We start from the raw sequence: 8162 nt of genomic DNA on the forward strand, positions 1-8162 counted from the left end.
GATTATGTTCCGGAATTATTTTCACTAAGAAATCGTTCCGATACTGAACTGCGGATGTCTATGAAGAAATGTCGACGAAAAATAACTTGATCAATCGATGTTTTGAATAACTTGATCAATCGATGGAAGAAGACGCGCGTGTGATACCCGAAAGAGCAAAAGGGCAAAAAAGAATTTACAAATTTACATATGTTGTGACAAGAAAAAGACCTCGTTTCTTTATCCTGAGGCTCGTATTATATATCTTTGAAACATGATGCATGTCCCATATTTCTGTCAGAAAAATGTTATACTTGCACAAATAATTTTGTATAATTAAAATAATAGGATATTTTACGACTAGCTTTCGACATATTAATATGATGTAGAAAGATGTAGAAGCATAATTATACAAAATATATTTTATACTTGTATATTTATTTTATCTGTAAATATAATTGTTTTTAGAAATAATAGAAAAAATAATAGAATCATGTTCTCTGTAAAAATTTTAATATCTTTGTCTTTTCACAGTTGCGTTGTAACTGAATTAAATTTATCTTTTTTTATCGATATTAATTTTTATTATCTCTTTTATTCCTGAATTTACTTTACACTTAAATATTTTAAATCACACGGAAAGGGAAGAGAGTCTACTTTTCAGCTTGATAAAGGTGAAAGTAACAAGAGACAATTGTTTACATAAATCTCTCTGTTAATCATGTTTGATACGTAGGCGAGCACGCACGTTATTGTAAAGCCCAAGTATTTCAAAAAATATTGCTACAATGGAAAGTAGGACGTTGAAGCCGGAAATTGTTTTACTACAGCTTTGCAGAAAAGGATCTTCATTAAAGATTTTCTATACAAGCACACGATTTTTAATCTAACGAGATCGTTCGCGACGCGTGACTTTTCCTTTTTCAATTTCGCGCACGAATCTTATTTGATGCGAAAGCACCATCGATGTTCCTCTCTCTGTCGAAGAATAAGGAAAGATTCTTGCGTTTTGTGGGAAGCCTGAAATTGACGAACGAAACAAAGCGAAAGATGTTTTCGCGAAAGATTTCTTGTACGAGAGCTTTTAAATTTCACACACTCCATTAGTCTACCCATTTCGTTGATGAGTCAGACAGCATTATATTGAGTATTTTCATTATAGCATCGTATACTTGAAAACAGAAATGCTTCAATACATTTGAATAGCTCTTTCTTAACGCGAGTGTATTAGAAAAATTATAAATAATCTAGAAAGAGAGAGACTACTATTTTTTTGTCATTTTTTAAATTTTTTTTAAAAATTTAAATATCACTATGCACAAAATCTTAAATTAAAATCGTGCGAAAATAAAGTTATAAACTTAAAAACGACTGATTTTGATGTCGATATTTTTACGGCCGAAATTTATATTCGAAACATTTCCAGATTTCTATTCGTCAAAAATATTTTTACATGAAAAAAAAATTGTTGAAAATTAGTCAAAATGTTTTCCCATGGTACATATGGAATAAACTTGTCTTCTCCTTCTTTTTGCTTGTAATCTTTTTTTCTTTTTTTTTTTGAGTATTTGACAATTTTTAGTTACACAGAAGTGCATATAACATAAAACTGGGCTAAAATTGTTATTTATTTCAATGCACAATTCACAAGCGGTGATTTTATTCTTCCTTCCGTGTGTATTTTGCTCACACACACCTAAATTGAAAATCTCCATTGAAAAACTCTACTGTATTTTCATACATTTTTTCACGCGGAAAATTCGCTTGTTAAATCATCGAGAGATGAAAATCTTTACCCTCTCAATATATTTTTACAATACATATACAAAATATATATTTTGTGAAACTAAATCACAGTTTCCATTGCTTTAATGATCAATTGCCCCAGTTATATATAGCATTATCTCTATTAATAATTAAGATAGATGTTCTATTTAATAGAAACTGATATCGCAATAAAAATGTACGAAATATTAACTCTTCATTATTAATCATTATCGATATAAACTTTAATTTTGATTAAAAATTGAATATCTTTTATATATAAACTTAATTTATACTCGATTGATTTATTTGTAACGAAATTTTTATTGTAATCCACTCTTGTTATAATTCTATAATTCTACAAAAATTGTATCACAATTATCAAAATTTGTTATTTGAGATAATTGCGTCATAATTTTTCATTAAAATAAAATCCATTTTCAATTGCTTGACCTTTCTGTAGCTTACGAAATTATGTTGTTTAATTTTCTTTTAAAATTAAATATAATTCCTTAATATTTTAATATTAAGGAATTATATTTAAATTAAATAATTCTATAAATTACACTTTGCACAACATTTCCTATAAAAAATGGTCAATTTGAGATTCGTTAGAGAATATCCTTCTACTATTAATTTGTACCTTTTTGGAGCTATTCTGTAATAACAATAAGAAAGCGTAAATTCGACAATTATTACTCGTTTATCAAATTGCGCGAATAACTGAGTACTTCTTATTTAGTCTTTGAAACAAAATTAATCCTTTCATTATCCCGCCTTTGAAGACTTTATTCTGGATCTGCCTGTAGAAAGAGAACAAGTAGTAATTAAGGATATAATCTTAAAGTCACATAATTAATAAATTTTGATACAATAACGCATTTTACTAAATAATAAATAGTTTATTATTTATTATTTTATTATTATTTTATTTATATTTAGTTTATTATTTTAATAATAAATAATAAATAAAAATTAGTGAGTATGCAATATCAAAAATATGTTGAAATTATTGAGATAAAAAATAAATTAAATCGAAATTGGCACATAAGAATCACAATGCGATAATTGGAGTGCAGGGAAGAACCAACACTTTCTTCTTTTTTATTACAAAATTAAATTTACAATAATAAAAGGTGAACGTTTCGGATCATTTTTTGATCCTTCCTCAGCGCGATGGTAACAATATATTACAAATTATGACACATACATTATAAAAATTTTATATTAATTTCTCGACGCGTAGATGACGCTAAATTGTATCCCGCGGAGATCTAGCAAGCGCGCTGCCTCCAACAATCCATCCAATATATTATAATTTTGCTGTGCAAAGTCGCAGCAGATCAAATTCCGCGTTTTTAACAATTAATAATAGTATGTCGTTGTGTATCTGTCATAGCGGCTTGAGATTCAATAGCAAAAATGAAGAATAAAACATCTTGTTTTATTAAAAATATTGTAATCATAATTTAAAAATTACATTACATAACGATTGCAATGCAGACAAAACATATAATTGTCATTAATATAGCTTAATTAATAGTATAGATTATTAATATTATTTAAAAACTTAAAACTTATATAAAGATCCAATATTGAGATTAAAAATAGATCCTGTAACTGTAAGAGAGAACAATCGACAAAGTAAAATCTACAAAAATAAAATAAAGCAATGCCGATATAAAATTTCTTCAATGTACAATCAGTTTGAAAAACAAATGTTCTGCATTTTTTTAATGCAATTTTTAATTAGCAATCTTAAAATAATATCTGTGATTTTTATTAACATTTAAAATAGTTTTCATAGCATTGCACATAATTTTTTCTGTAATAAAATATTGAATTTACTATTAAAATATTGAATTTACTATTTCCTTTAACTTTAAAACTTGGTAGTGAAAAGCTTATCACGATAAAAAAATACTGACTTATATTTTTATCATCATCATTTTAATCATGACTCAGAGAAATACTTATTTTGTGCTTTAAATTTATCTTGCATATTTGTGAGATAAACATAAATCGGTAAGCAAGCATATGTACTTAATCTAAATGAAAAGAGAGACACGTGTGTGTATATGTACGCTAAATGAAAAATTAGTTTTATCGATTCCCACTTTTTTTACAAGAAGATTTGTAAAAAAATGCATTAAACATATTCGCATTCAAATAAAGTTTATGAACAAAATGATATATATTATGAGAGTATAGAGTTTAATTTATTAAATTTACTTTTTTGATAAATATTTTTTATTTTAGTAATTTATTTATTTTTTTTTTTTTTTGAAAAATATGTTCGATGAGATTAAGAAATTATCGAAAGCTGATAAAGAATTCCTTAAGAACGATCACGCAAATATAAATAGATAGCGTTCGTCTTTAGTTACGCTGATGATCAAAGTAATATAATCCGCTATAAAATAGATAAATTACTTTCGTGGTGGAGAAATAGTTAAATTGACTAACATTAAAAAAAGCCTCACGCAAACCAATTAATAACTCTTGATACAAATCTTTTGGGATTCTTGTCCTGACATCGTTAAACTATTCGCTGTTTTTTAGTACATAGCTCGAGTGATAGATTTAGCAATGAAAAATACAAGTAAATTCGATTTATATTTGGTTTATATTCATAATAAATTAAGAATTTTTAAGGAAAAATTCATTAATTTCTTTTCTCTTTTGCTTTTCATATATATACGGAGGAATAATCTTCCTGAAATTTTAATGACTGATTCTATCATCGTGTTTTCTTTGAATAACATCTGTCCAACATCCTCCCATTTTTCTTCTTTCTTTTCGGTTGAAAATGAGGAGGCCGAGGGAGCTCGATTTTCTGATGCGAGAAATTCAGAAAATAATTACAACATTGTACGTGAAGAAGATAGCCGTCACGCCCGTCCTCGTATTATGTATTTCGCGTTATATTAATTGTACGCAAGATTTAAAGAAGATATTTTATCGATATTCAACGCTTTCTCGCGCTATGCGGTTTCTCGCTTTTATACATGCAATAAGACTCAATCAATTTATTTAATTAATCACACGGAAAATTGTGGGATCGTAATGAGAAAACGCTCGAGGAAATTTTATGTCGAAGGACCGCTTAAAACAATGAAACTGGAATATATCTTCATTGCGTAAAATAAAATTATAAGGAAACACCAAAGTACATATCGCTTTTCTTAATCCGGAAGTAAAACAAGAAAAATCGATGCCGGATCATGATAAAACTGGCGCGATAAATTAGCGTGCAGTAGAACGCTTTAAAATCGATCCGACGGTTTCCCTCTCTACGATTTACCTTAACTGCTTCGTGAACGAAGATGCATCGCGTGTACCGCAATATCATTATCTTCAACATAAAGTTTAACTTTTTACTCTCATTAACTTGTAATAATTTATTAGAAGACAATTAAATAAAATATACGCGAATTATCTCGTCTCCCGTTTCGTGTTATAATCAATTTGTAATTAAAATATCTTTCAATCGAGAGAGATAATAAGTATAATTAATATATATTATACAAAATTATATATAATACATACAAAACTGTAATAACAATACTTAGTCTTACGCTTTTAAATTATGTGAGGCGAGTGTATGTATTAAAATGAAAGTTTATTCTTTCATCGTATTCCTCCACGGAAAAAACAAAAGCCCTAAAGATAATTTATTTTTATTTGTAAAATAAATTGCACGAGAAAGGAAAGAGGGATTGTTTTTCACGTGTACTACTTGAAACATATATCGATAGCATATGGATTAAAATGGATTTTACGTATCGTGTGACGTTGCCGGAATGATAGAACGACGAAACGCCATTCTGCATGTCTCTCTTCATATCCCGTAGAAATAATTTGACGTTTTAAATATTGAATTACGTGTCATACACGGGTGAATGTTCAGCAACGGAACGACGTGTATCGAAAAATAACACACGCACGATTTAAAATGCAAATGACTTGGACTTGAGTCGTAAAAGTGACTGGTTTAGTCATATGAATTTAATGTAATTCACCGCGAGGTAGGTCGCGGTCGACGCGAATCACCCATAAAAAAACTTCCCTTCAAGCTCACCACCAACCCTTCGTGCCTCCGAGCGAACACTAAAGCAAAGTCAAAATTGAAATAAGCATCGCCTCACCAGATACGAGAGATAACGTTTGAAATTAATATATCATTACGTTGTAGTAGTTAATGTGAAGATTAACGAGAATTATTAATGCCTAACTAATTAATTTATCGTACTACGGTAAAATTTACTCGAAAGAGTCGTGAACATCGCAAAATTTGCTGGTTCTTCGAGAGAGTGGCCTTTTCCCAAGGGATCATTAATAATATAAAATACAGCAATTAGTCGAGAAGATAATCGTCCCACCATAGGTTAAATGTAACACAATATGTTTCAATTATCAAAAAATATTAATATATTATATAATATAATTTGTATCAAATAACTCTCAAGGCAAATTGTTGATAAATATTCCAATATTTATCTATATTTCCATGTCATCAATTAGCCCAATTAATCTTATTAAAATAAAGAACTTGATCGATCGTAAATTTAATTTTACTGAGTATTTGAGAATTTTACTTGTATTATTTTTTGTAAGCAATTATTATTAATTTTCTTATAAACTATTTAATCTAAAACATGAAATAACATGAAAGATATTCAAAGGCGACATAAATATTAAAGCAAAGTCTCACACATACACACACACACACATCACATATTGAAATAATGATACAAAATTCTTTACAAATATTGGCTTAGCAGCGATTAACTTTTTGAATAGTATGATGCATGTAAAGGATTCAAACAAATGTAAATGCATGTATGCAGAATTCCCTTTGCATGACATCCTTATAATTTCGTAAATAAAACTCTTTTATAATATAAATTTAATGTTAATCTGAAAATATTAAATTTTATATGAGATTGTGGGCGAACTGCGTTTCGCATGAAGTTTACAGTTGAAACCGCTCGTTACGAAGAGAAAATGTTTGTCCATTACAACCAATGATAATAAACAATTCTATCAATTGTACAATTAATAGCGTATGATCAATTCTGGCAGTAATATATTTTGAAATAATTATTCCCTCATTATCATGTTGCAGTCATGGATGTTATATTAAGTACATATAACGAGACAAAAACACACACACACACACACACACACACACACACACACACATATATATATGTAACTTTGCGTAATTTTGCCAAAATAAAGAAATAAAAAATCTTGATACAAATTATATTGAAGCAATTTTATTCGCATTGCTTGACTATATTTCATTCACTTAACGTATCCAATAAAATCTTGCATCTGGTAAATCCTTCGGTAACATCTATTAAACCGCAAACGCGGTGACATTAATTAATAATGCATCATGTGGAGAAGGAAATAGTGTCGGACAATGGTTTCTGTGGGTAGGACATTACAATGGTTTAACGAATCAATCGTGGAACGCTAATCACTGCTATGTCATTATCATCACTCGAGTGCGTTGATATTTGCATTCATACGTACACGAAAACTTAATCAAATATATTTAAAAAAGATTAGCAAAATTAATGAAATTTTATCAGAAAACTAAAACTCTGTAAAATTGAAATTCTGTTGAGTTCTCAAAGTAAAAGATAAGAAAATAGATATTTCTCAAGAGTTCTCAAAATAAAAGATAAGAAAATAGATATTTTAATAGATCTAATAAATATTTTAAATGAGCTGAAAAAGAATTAAAAAGAATTTCAAAAACTAAAAATAATTGCAAACAGAATATAAAACGCGGTATTTATGAATAAAATTGAAGAGGCGAGAAATATGTATAAAATTGTTAAAAATGCCCTTCATTTTTATACATTTGGTTGTATGCCGTCATTTTGTATAAACATAATAAGTACAGAATGTCTGGGTATATGCTCAACGGATGAGGGACATGTACATTGCAGCAATTCATAAGAAGTCGAGGCACGACAGAATGTAATCTGTCAAAATATACTAACAATATGAAGGAAACAAGAGTTAAATCTAGGATATATCGCGATGGCAAACTATGATAAAATCTCGGCAAATAATTTGCACACGTCAGAGCGCATTTATAATTTGTTGGAACCACAAAATACAGAATAATTGCCAGAGCTTCAATTCTCTAACAATAACATTTTTATTTATTTTCGTGCACAAATTTGTTTTGCAAAATATCAAAATTTCATTTATAAAACTCGTATTAAAATGATATATTTAGATCGCGACAAAATTCTATATACATGTCGAATGATATAGAGAATATTTGGGGAATGCATACGTGTGTAAAATATGATATTATAGAATTTTATCTTAAATATTGTCGCAAATTTAAATCAGAAAGAAAGTGCCATTCATTATCGCCAAAGATCGTAATG

The sequence above is a fragment of the Camponotus floridanus genome, unplaced genomic scaffold, assembly GCF_003227725.1.
Source record: "Camponotus floridanus strain SB8 unplaced genomic scaffold, Cflo_v7.5 scaffold4, whole genome shotgun sequence".
NCBI classification, from domain to species: Eukaryota; Metazoa; Arthropoda; class Insecta; order Hymenoptera; family Formicidae; genus Camponotus; species Camponotus floridanus.